Genomic DNA, 12,162 nt, shown 5'->3' with positions numbered 1-12,162 from the left:
GTGTACCCTGTTTCACATTCTCCCCTTGGATGATATTTCCCTCCACTGACTTAGAGGGTCCTTGACTTACAGGCTGACTTTTGGAGGTGATGCTTTACCCAGAACTCCTGAGGTGACAGTGCAGATAGGGACACCCCTCCCCCACCCCGAGGGCCTTTCACCAGGCTCTGATCTGCTCCTGAAGAGAATCATGGTAAGGACAGTAGCATGGTGTTGCTTTCCAATGAAAACATAGCTTGTCACTTTTCTCAGAGCCATCCTGGGCGGGGCTGCACCACAAGGAGTTCCACAGCCCCCCTGAGACCATCTGCTGCTTGCTGGAGTCCGGGTGGCAGATTTTCTAGAAGAATCTCAGAAGTCAATGAGTGAAGGCAGAACTGCCCTGGAGAGGAAGAATTCTGGCAGCATAAGCTCAGGGAATTCGTTTGGGAAAGAAAGTTTATAATAACAGTGTTCTAGTTACTGCTGAATAAAACATTCACAGAGCTTTTGTTCTCCCAGCAGAAAAATAGAATACCCTGGTGGCAATAGAATGGTTGTTCTGTTTAAATGTTGTTTTTAATAAAAATCAGATGGTAGCAGTCATTTGACCTCTACACTGCTCCCCTCCGGGTCTTGTACGGGGCCTCCTCTGGGAGCACACCGGACACCATGTCCTGGGGCCGTATGGAGGCGCTCTCCTCGAAGCAGATGGGGAAACAGCCATTTGAACGAATGGGGCATGAGCCCAGAGAAGGTACAACCAGCTGCAGAAAGACCAGTAAATATGGTTGTTACACATCTGGTAGGTAGTTCAGCAGCGACACAGCTAATGGTGCTGGTATTTAAACGGCCATTAGTAGACTTTGGCTTCTGCGTGCCCAATTAAGAAATACCCCGGAAGCTCTCTCTTGGTGCTGCTCTGCTGTCGCCGGGCCGCAGAGCTCCGGTTTGCATGGCCGTCTTCATTGCCTGCAGGGAGAGAAACTTCATTTTTGTCAACAGCACAGAGCAGATTCTGGAGTGGCCCCCGCCAAGGGTGGGGCATCTCAGTATCCTAGGGAAAGATAGGATTCGGTGGGCAGAGGGGGAGAGGCTAGGGCCTGAAGGTCCCTGGGTGGAGGAAAACACAAATTTTAAAACATTTCTCCTGGGCGCGGCTGATCTCCAGCAAACTCCCTTGGGCATAAAGTTCCTCTTAAGCGTGTGACATCACCTACTCCCCCTCAGGTTTGCCTCAGGAATTTGACAAAAGACCTAACTAAAAATAAGTAGGCCATACAACATGCGAGGCACAAAGAACAGTACGGCCAGAGACCACCCCTCATGCAGTGGAAACGAGTCAATCAAAATAGAATGTCTAGTGGGTCTCGGTGGTTCAGTCGGTTAAGCTTCCAACTCTTGGTTTCAGCTCAGGCCATGATCTCTCGGTTCGTGGGTTCGAGCCTCACAATAGGCTCTGCGCTGACAGCATGGAGCTTGCTTGGGATTCTCGATCACTCTCTCTGTCCCTCCCCCGCTTGGGCACACTCTCTCTCTCTCTCAAAATAAATAGATAAACCTAAAAAAGAAAAAAGAAAGGGATGACTAGACACGTAGAGTTACCTACCCAATAAGGGTAGAACCTGTGAAGAAACAAGGGAGAAGGAAAGGGGGCCCCCCAAACCCTATAAAACAAGTCCCTTGCCTGTAGTCCATGGGCATTCACTTTCAGATGCCCCCTCTCTGTAAAGAGAGCTTTCCTGCGATTCTTACTTTCTGATCTTATACTCTAATAAACTTTTGTCTGTTGGCGCCTATTATTCTGTGTCCACCTGTTCATTCTTCGAGCGACAATGAACCCTGGGTATTGAGGTAAAAAATCCTGCAACCCTTGGGGCTATACCTCCGAGAGGTGCTGCTTGGTCCCCTCCTACGTGGGTGAGGGTGCCAGCCTGGCACATGAGGCAAGCTCAGCAGCTTGGCCCTCATTAACCCTGAATCGACAACACTTAGAGCCAGTTAATCTTAAGGATTCAGTATTCGCCAGTGCCAGGTTATTCCCTTTAAATCTCTGAAAAGAGAGGAAGGGGGAGGGGGCGTTTTCTCTTCTGAAAAACCTCACCGCAGGGGGCAGCGTGAGCAGGCTTCCTTCTACCTTTTGTAGGATTCCCAGGTCCCAGGCTGCTTGGAGCCACTCCTGTCCCTCAGGGGTTCCTTCACAGTTGCAATGCAAATATCTCTGGCCTGGAGAATTTATTCAGAATGGTGCCTGCAAAGAGCTTAAAGGCTTTGAGGAAGGTGGGGCCCAGTGTAGGGACATCTCTGACTGTTGACAGTTTGAGAGGAAAGATAATGGCAGGAAAGGCCACTTTACCTACTCTGCTGGCCCCATCCCACCCCCCACAAACCCCATTTCTTTTCTTATTCTCATTTCATAGGTTTATTACTGAAAACCACCACCACCTCCTAATATGCTACGTGCTGCCCAGGAAAGAGCCAATGACACGGACCCTGTTTGCAGAGACTTATTCCACAGAAACATCTTGTCTTGCACAGGCCGGTCCAGTTTGTGCTGACGGTCCTGATGTAGTTATTAATAGCCGGGGGCAGGGTGGGGGGGCTTCACTCCCAGAAGGTTCCAGTTCGAACTGCCCACGATATAGGCAGGCACCCTGTCTGTAGATACATCATAGGAAGACGCCACTTGTTTTCTTTTGTTTAATCTCTTCATTTTCTCTCTTGTTTTGGGGAAGCAGCAAGGAGACCCAGGCTTCTGCTTTTACGCAGCAAGGTGGTGACAACCAGAAACATGAGTTGATTGGAGGAAAACCAAGACAAGCCTAAAAGAAGTCAAGCTGCACAACAGTGCAGACTGAAGTGCAGCACGGGGTCCCCGGTTCCTCCTCAGCCCTCTGATGCTCGCTGTGATGGCTGCTTTTCACCAAAGCCTCCGCTCCCTGGCAGCCGGAGAGAAGCTTCGGGAAGCTGGTGTGGTAGGCTGGTCTACGGATGGCCCAGTGGCCTGCGTGGAACCTTGTCGGGTATAGTATGCTGAAGAGGTGGCCGCGTGGTGGGAGCAGCATGTGACACACAGGGGACGTAGGTCACACTCACCTCTACTTCCAGCCCTGGCAGTGATGGCTGGTAACTTGGCCTGGCTGCCTTCACAGGGGAGGATTCTCGGAATCAGGAAAGATGGCCAAGCAGAGGTTTGGGCGGTTTGCTCCACTGGACTGATCTGTGTTCAGATCCTGCAGTGTTTGGAGATCTCTGTACAAACACACACACACATATGATCTCTTCCTCTCTGTCCCACCCCCACACCCCCCACCCACCCCCAGACACTGCCATCCATTGTGTTTTCTATATAACAAGCTCTCGCCATATGGATGGGAGGTGACCATGTGGCATAATGGAACAAGGGCTGGTTTGGGAACAATCAAACTCCAGTTCCAGTCCCCCCAGCTGTGGGATTTACTAGCTGTGTTAGCTTGGTCAAGTTTCTTAAACTTTCTGAGTCTCGGTCTCCTTAACTATGACATGCGGTACTTGTGAGGATTGAAAATAACTCAGATGAAATAACTCTGGCCCATGGCACCAGGTCTGGTCCACAGCATTGGTCAAGAAATGGGAATCACCAGGAGCTCCTCATCCTTACTCCAGCTCTAGCATTAAGAACCTTTCAGTTGAGCTGAGAGGCTTGTGGAAGAGGAAATGTACTCTCCCCTGGCTGAGCGTCCGCGCCCACGGGCAATCTTTTATTCATTGTCTGTTTTCATATTCGCCCGCCTCAATTCACCCATCTCCACGTACTCCATGGGGCCTGCATGTGCCTGGACCCTGGCTGGCTAGATGTTACTGGTTTACCAGGGGCCGCGTGGCTCGGAGAGAGGTTTCTGGTCTTTGAGGTTCCTGCAGGTGGATCCTGTTGAGATTTAACACAGGTGTTTGTCCCTCAGACACCGCTGAGGGCCCTCTCCTCTTTCTGTTTCTCGCTGTCCCTGAACAGTAATAGGGTAACATTTTCTGGTCCCCGGAAAACAGCCTGCTCTTGGCGTGTTTCTGTTGTGCATCATCTATGTTTGGCCTTGACCCTCCTGTGTTCTGCACTGTGAGCAGAATATCAAGTGGGCTGGAGAAGCGAGCCAGGCACTGCCAGCCCAGTGTGTGCTTTGTCAGGGGGAATATCGTGCTACGTGCACAGAAAATAACTTCCTTTTCTCATTTTATAAATTAGCTCAGCGATCCCTGAGATTATGAGCCTTTATTCCCATAGACAGTGCTTTAAAGGGGAAAAAGAAACAATAACAGTGGAATCAGAATACAGTTCTCTGGGCAGTTCCAATCAGGAAGCGTGGGTAGGAATACGGTCTAGAGATTCTTACAGCACCCAAAAGCTCTCCATCATCCCCGATCCCACTTTCTCTCCTAGCCTCACCCCTACTTCGGCTGCTTTATCACAAAAAACTCTGATGAAAGGCTTGTGATCTCAGCTGGGGCTGCCGGGCTGGGGAGAAGAAAAGGGGTCCTCTTTCTAGAGGAGAAAAGTCGTGCAAAATGCTGGATTCCTGTGTCTGGGAGGCGGCCGACCAGCCTTTTCAGATACAGGTTTGTCCTCTGTCATAGAATTTGTCATAGAAGCAGTGACAATTTTGTCATAGAAGCAGTGATAATCAGAGCGAGGAATGTATAAATCATCTGGACCTACCCCTACAGATGAGGAAACTGAGACCCAGAGAAGGTAAGTGACTGGGCTGAGGTCCTCACTCAGCTGACAAGGGGCTGGCCTGGAACCCCCATGAGCCTGATTGCACTTCTCAAAGCAGAAGGGTTCCCAGGGGAGAAAAAGGCATCTCTTTCCCATCTCATTTTATTCCAAAGTACAAAACCCATTCCTATTTTTTCTTAATCTACTTGTAAACACTAATGACTAGTTCTAGTGTTAAATACTTCACATAATTTACTTAATTAGCTAATTGCTAACAATGTGAAGTCATTTTCTTTGACCTTTTATAATCCCCGTTCCTCCCACAGAAAACAAGGTCCTATCATCAGTGTTTTGGTGACATTGGCATAAAAAGTGAATGGCTTGACATAAAAGCAGAGTCCAGTTCTGGAATGTCTGGCTTTCCTCCACTAAACACCCGGTATTCCCTTATAAAATAGAGTGTGTGTGTATGGGGGGGGGGGGGTGGGGGCAGCGGGAGGACATTTTTGAAATTAGGAGCATTACCCCCACCTGTATATTTACTGATCTTAGAGGCGAGTTAACGAAGTAAGTTTGAAAGATTGGGACCACAGAGACCTAACGTCGAGTCTCACCTCTACCCTGTCCTCGCTGGATCACTTTGAACAAAGAACCTGGCTCCAAGACTCTTTTTGACTATAATATGGATTTAATAATGGGGCCTATTTGATAGAGTCATTATGAGGATTAAGTGACTTGATATGTGTATAAAGTTTCTAAGACTGGATGTGGCATGCACTAAGACTTCAACCAATGTTCATTATTATTATTGTTAATAAATACTTACAGGAGTATTTGAAGGTTCAGAAAAGTAAGAAGAAGGAAGGCTGCCTCGATTCCCTCCCTCTGAGTTTGCTACTTTTCCACCATGGAATCATCATGGTATCACAACGTATGTATAATTTATCAGGCTGCTTTTTCCATTTAGCATTCTTTTGTGAACATCTTCTCTTATTCTTCAGACACATGACTTTTAATGTCTACAAAGTATTTCATAAACAGACATACCGTCATCTATTTAACTCTGTCCCTATTGTTGCCGTTCAGTTTGTTTTCCCCATTTTTTTTCTCCTTTGTAAATATTTTGGCATATAAATCTTTGTACTTTTGATCATTTTCTGAGGCTAGATTCCTAGAAGTAAAATTATTGGGTCAAAACATAAACATATGTCAGAATCTCAATTCAAACTGTGAGTTGCTTTGTAAGAAGAAGCAGTGCTTTACTTTGTGAAGCTCATTTGCCAAAGCCGTGCATGTCAACATTTCCCACTGGGCTGTCAGTGGGAAAGGGGTAGTCGAATACTTAATGTCTGCAGTCATTCGAAAATTAATTTCCTCTTCCTTTTCTTCCTGGGTTGCCTAGAGGACTGTTGGAAATGGCCCTGACTGGGGAGTCCTTCGGGATCTCCTCCTCAGGAAGCCTCATGTACTCTGGTTCGGAGACGCTCAAGCCCGAGCCAACCTTGCAAGCCCAGTTGACCTAATTCAGTCTTCTGACCAGTGGAATGGCATCCAGCATCATGTCCAGCTTTAAAATCTTTCAGAAAAGGTGAGCCCCTGGCTTCTTTGCTTAGTCTATTGTTGTGTGGGTAATACCCCTTATTTGTTAGAAAGTTACTGCTTAAGCTCATCCCCTAAATCCTTGACCAATTTGGTCCTGTTAAGCAGAAGTCTTCCGGAACGTGCGGTCTCCATAGCATGTGGGGTGGTGACCACATCACAGAAGTGCTTTGCCAGTACCTTTCTAGGTCCAGCACAGGGATGCCTGCTACATGGCTTAGATATTGCTAAGCTTCTCCTCATGCTTCTCTTCCTTGAATATAGAATTTTCACCTTTTCCGGATTCACCCTTTCTATCCTTGCAGACGCTCCCCTCCAATCCAGGGCTCCCATTCTTCCAGCCTCAGATGCTTCTTACTTCCCTAAATGGTCTCTCTGCTGCTAAAGTCTTCCTCCTCCAGTCTGTCCTATGTAGAGCCACCAGGTTCGTCTCGCTTAGACATAGTTCTAAGCCTGCCACTCTTCGCTGAGGACCAGATTAATCACGCTCTCAAGGCCATCCATTGTGTAGACTCCGTTTCCTGGTTATCCCATAACACTTTCCAGCCAAATCATACTACTCTCTGTTCCCGAATGGGCCCAATCCTTGTCAGATTCGTTATTTTCCTTTTGCTTAATTGCCCTCCCTTTTCCCATGTTGCTCTTGAAATTTCAGGGGCACCTGGGTGGCTCTGTCGGTTGAGCGACGGACTTTGGCTCAGGTCACGATCTCACAGCTCACGAGTTCGAGCCCCGCGTCGGGCTCTGTGCTGACAGCTCAGAGCCTGGAGCCTGCTTCTGCTTCTGTGTCTCCCTCTCTCTCTGCCCCTAACCTGCTCGCATTCTGTCTCTGTCTCTCTCAAAAATAAGTAAACATTAAAAAAAGAATTAAAAAGCAATAAAAAAGAAATTTCATCTACTCATCCCAAATATCCATATATGAAGCCTGTCTTAACGCCCTGTTGCCAGAATGAAAGCTCAGCCACCGTGAACACCTGTGCACATCACTTCCCTTTTCTCAATTTTCCCCATAATACAATATTTCCTAATCCTCCCTTTGTCCCAATCTTGGTAGCTAATAACGATTATCTACCTTTATTATCTATCTCTTGTTATCTAATCCTCCCTTTGTGCTAGCCTCTGTAGAGAATAAACTCCTGGAAGGCCGAACAGTGCTTGCCTCTTCGTTGCACCCCTTACATCCCCCCAGAGAGTGCCTTGTACATGGTGGACACTCAGGTTCTGAGACAGAAGTTCTCTGACACAGCCCCCCTCTCACACCGCCACAGAGTGGGAGCAGCACAGCTGCCTGGATTTATTGCTTTTCCCAGGAGAGGCAATTATAGTGCTTTATCTTCCCCTTTGGCTTTCAGCCAGTGGCTCTGCACCTAGTTTTTAATTTTCTTTTGTTTGAAGGGATGTTCTGTCTCCTCAGTCAAAACAAAATGATGATGGTAATAAGAGTTGCTGCTATTTATTGAAAGACTACTATGCGCTGGATGTTGTGCTTTACATACGGGATCTCATTCGTTAGTCTCCATAAAAACCTTACAAGTTAGAGATATGGTTATTCTGCTTTATGGATGAAAAAATTGAAGCTCGGAGAAGTTAAAAATCTTGCCCCCATGTCACTAAGGTAGATTAGAGTTTGAGTCAAGAGTTGAACCCAGATCTGTGGGCCCCAGTCCCTTCCATTGTGTCCCACTGGAAAAGGATGGCTTGAGGGTGGGTAGGCGTGAAGCTCTGGCTCAGTTTTCCTGGGATCTGAGAGCCTTGGGCTTTGTAGTTGGGGGAAATGCATACTCCCACTGCAGCTCAATTATGCTAGTTATGCTAAGCCCCTGGTGCCCCTTCATCCTGTCGCGTTGCCTACAGGAGGGCAGGGAGATGGCGTGAGGCCACTGCTTGGATCTGAGTGCCCTTGGTGCCCCCAAGGTCTTTGGCTCTACACATACTCTGTGCTTCTTCCAGAGACCTCCAGAGCTCCCAGGCCTATCACTGCACAAGGTACCCTGGACATTAAATTATTGGAAATCCGACAGTTTAACACAGTCTCCGGGTCATCTGTTTGCTGGGGAGAAGGCAGTTGAATATGGGTGTGATGTATGCCGAGACTGAGACAAATGTCTTCCTTTAGGCATCAAAACTAGGTAAGTCGAGATAGTTCAATGCTAATTTTTAAAGAACTCTGGAAAATAGCATTCTAGCACAGTGCTTGAAATACACTAGTTATTTAATAGACATTAATTTCCCTTATTCCATCTAACATGTTAGCCTGTCACACTGGTTACCTACACACACAGTGAGCGGTGTTATATAGGAGAGTGACCCGGGCTTAGGGATCCTGAGTTTATAACAAGCAGTAAGTATGCCTGCCTTTTCCTCTGGTGGGTGATGCTATCTCTACCTTTCCAGGCCATTTGCTATACAGATGTCCTTGAGAAGACATTCTGGAATAAAGGGAACTATAGCTTTGCTTGTAAGACATGTATGTAGAAATGCATGGGATCCATGAAGAATCATCTCCTAACACCCACCTCATGGATCTTTTTTATGAGGATTAAATGAACTGACATATCAGTCAGGATAGTTCAGGTTATGCTGCAGTAACAGATGACTTCCCAAGTTTCAGTGTCTTAAACCTCCAAAGACATTCTTCTTGCTAACGCCACTCGCTCTTGGGAGTAAGCTGGGCACTCTGTTCCAGATTATCCTCACTCTGGGTCCTAACCTGAAGGAGGCTTCATCATGTGGCACATCATCATGGGAGAGGGAAAGTGAGTGTGCAAAATAGCATGCTGACTCTTAAAACTTTATCCCAGAAAGAATGTGTATCTCTTCTGCTCACATGTCCATCCCCAAAGCAAGTCATGGGCCTAAACCTGACTTTGAGGGAGAAGGCAAACGTGCTCAGAAGAAGATCTAAGATACTTAATTCGTGGGCAGCATGAAATACTACTAAAGAAATGCAAAGTCCTTGCACAAAGTTTGGCACCGGAGAAATTGTGGCTTCTCTCTTCCTTTCCATTCCTGGAGACATGAGTTTGGGAAGGGTCAAAAGTGTGGGTCACTGGTCTGGAGGAAGCTCATAGTGATAAGGGATTCAGATTATTCTCTGACTGTCTGTGGCTGTGGTCAAGAAAATGTGCAGGATTTCCAGAGTAAAGTTATGTGCCCAAGCTTGCAAATCAGATTAATCAATACTAATTGCTAACATGCATTCAAGTTCACAAGTTTGTTGGTCAACACTAACAAAGAAGGAACAAGAATTTCTCCCAATCCCCAATTATTGCACAGAGATAATAACTAGATTGAGAGAGAGAAAAAAAAATGTTGATTTATTTTTATTCATGAAGCAACGCAATCACAGATTCAATAGCTGAAATACTTCCTGACCTGAACTGGTCCCCCCATCTGACTAGAAATCATTGAATGCCATAGAATGAAATAAACATTAAGGATCATCACAGCCTCCATGCTCTAGAGTTAAACAATGCCAGATGGGTATTAATTCATTTCTTCAAAAGATATTCATAAAGCTTCCCCTGCTCCAACCTGTCAGGTTCTGTCTTCAGCGTCTGAGTACAAGGTGCAAAACAAAACAGACATAGTTCCTGACTCCATGGAACTTAGAGTCTAGAGGGAAAAAAAGATTGTAATAAAAGGAACCCTTATTCAAGGCTTGCTTACTAGGGCCTGGGCACCGGGCTGTGCAATATGTTTGCATTTCATCAAAGACTCAACAGCCTGCGGTGGTTTATTATTCACAATAACCATGTGGAGGTAGTGGGAAGCATAGTTTTGACCCAGTGTAGTCAAAGCTCAGAAAAGTTATTCTACATATTCTGTGGGTACCAGAGTTTTTAGGACAGAATTCAGGTCTCAGTAGCTCAGCGTACAGATGTATCCACACCCAGACATCGTCACTAACCTGTATCACAAGAACCACCCTTGTTCATGGGCTGTGGATCCCCCTTCTCCAGACTGTGCCTTGTCCTCATTTACATCCTCCATCAATGAATGAGTTAGTCAGAGAACTCAGTGCGCATCGATTAGGTGCCAGGCAACGCGCACCTACAGTTATCTTCCTACAATTACCTGCAAGGGTAGGAATGACTACGATCACTTTGCAGCTGACTAAATGGAGGATCAGAACATGAGAAGACACTTGCCTGTTATTCCAGGGCTCGAAATTGGTACAGGCAGCCAGGATCCCACCCACCCTGTCTGAGCCAGAACTCTTCCCAGGGCCACGATGTTGTTCTTCCTCCCTGCCGGCAGGCCTGACCACTGGATGTTCCCAGACCTATAACCATGGCTCCCACCTGACATCCCTAAGTCCCCCTGCAATAATGCCAGGTTATGAAATCCAGGCAGCTCTAGCAGAAGCAGACTCATTCTGGGAACACCTTCCTCTCCTTACGGCAACAGTATAGCTTCCAGCTCTTACTCACCTATTCTAATGAACCCAGCAAACATTGGTTAAGCAGTGGCAGGCCCCGAGGCTAATGCGGTGAGCCCAGCGCAGCTCTGGTCTCCAAGGCCTTAAAATCGAGAGTGTGAGCGAAACTTAGAGCCACAGCAAGTAGAAGGCAAGTAGACTTAACACAGGGTTATAACAAATAAAGCGTAACAGGAGAACAAAGAGAGAAACTCCTACTAGGCAGTCTGGGAAGACTTTGGGGGGAGGTGTGATTTTCAGGGCCTCGAAGGATGGGTAAGACTCAAGTGCTAGAAGGCAGGCAGTGAGGGGGATGGAGGGAAAGGGTGAATGTGAAGGAGCCAAGTCCTGCAGGCACAGGAAGGTGCTATTTCTCCCAGAAACTGGTAAGCCCAGGGAGAAGTTGTTTTTCCAGAACACTCCAAGGCTGACCCATTTTCACAGAGGCCCCAGGGAGGAGCAGCTTGTGGAGTGGGGGTGGGGGCAAGTGCGATCAGAGGGGGGTGCTTCAGGGGTGAGCTGAGAAGAAAGAACACTCTGGACACTTCGAAAGTCTTATCCGAAAAGGAGCCATCTGGTCTGGTGCGGAGTACCAAGCAAACTTCTTTTTATTTTCTGCAGGCATCTGGGCTTTGTGGAAGGATCTGCGGTGGCTCCCTGGGCTGGTGAAGGGCCGAATCTCTGGCGCCTGAAGTCTGACTGGTCCCAGCCTCCACACCTCTGCACAGAGCGGTCCTCACAGTAAGCTGCTGAGCTGACAGCTGTCTCTTTCGGAGCCCTTTGGGTCTGCCGCCCCATGCTGTCCCCTTGAGAGAGAAGCATGGTAGGTTTTTTTTTTTTTTTTAAATCCTGGCCAGTTACATCTGGGAAAAACAATCCAAGTGTTAATCCATCTGGAGAGAGAATGAATCCATCTTTTCTGCTGCTGCCTGTATCTTTTCATTCTCATTTCTGGATCTTTAAATCACATTATGAAGTCAGAACGAACGCCCTGCAAACCTGTCTCCTACCCTTCAGGCAGCCTTTTAGACGTTTCTTTGTGCCCTGTCTCCTATGCTCCTGCCTCACAGAGCTCCTTTCATCTGGGTGTGATGCAGCCCGTGAAACAGAGAAACAAAGCCTAGCAAAACCCCCAAGAGGAAAGAGGCAATCATAACTTGCCTTCCTCCTGCCAGGGAGGGGGGGACAAAACAAGGGCGGTGCAGTGATTTGGTCACAGTTCCAGCTCCTCCTGCCACCCTAACACAAGGATTTGGCCACAACACCCTGCTCTCGTGTGCTTTCGTAGGAGGGGACTCACATGTTCAAGAAGGAACTTGGTACATTTCTTCCTAAACTGGATCCTCCTCCTGCATGCATTGTTGGGGGAAAAGCAACAACCAATCACCCCAGCTGGGAACTTTCAACTCTCCCAGGCTTTAGAGACGTACTGGGGGTCCTAATGCTCATGCCTAGGCTGCTTCTCTCCAGTTCT

At 47.3% G+C, this 12,162-nt stretch overlaps 1 long non-coding RNA gene across 1 annotated transcript in view; it reads left to right on the top strand.

Moving 5' to 3' along the window:
- Positions 1-2,383: 2,383 nt before the first annotated feature.
- Positions 2,384-12,162, top strand: part of LOC131484920 (uncharacterized) — a 73,909-nt gene continuing 64,130 nt past the window's right edge. Inside the window, exons 1-6 of the long non-coding RNA XR_009248502.1 lie at positions 2,384-2,547; positions 2,718-5,108; positions 5,498-5,600; positions 6,072-6,257; positions 8,219-8,397; positions 11,310-11,511. This is a non-coding gene — a long non-coding RNA (uncharacterized LOC131484920). The remainder of the gene's footprint in view (positions 2,548-2,717; positions 5,109-5,497; positions 5,601-6,071; positions 6,258-8,218; positions 8,398-11,309; positions 11,512-12,162) is intronic.

This window comes from Neofelis nebulosa, chromosome 1, assembly GCF_028018385.1.
Source record: "Neofelis nebulosa isolate mNeoNeb1 chromosome 1, mNeoNeb1.pri, whole genome shotgun sequence".
NCBI classification, from domain to species: domain Eukaryota; kingdom Metazoa; phylum Chordata; class Mammalia; order Carnivora; family Felidae; genus Neofelis; species Neofelis nebulosa.
This window is presented reverse-complemented; position numbering and strand designations above follow the sequence as displayed.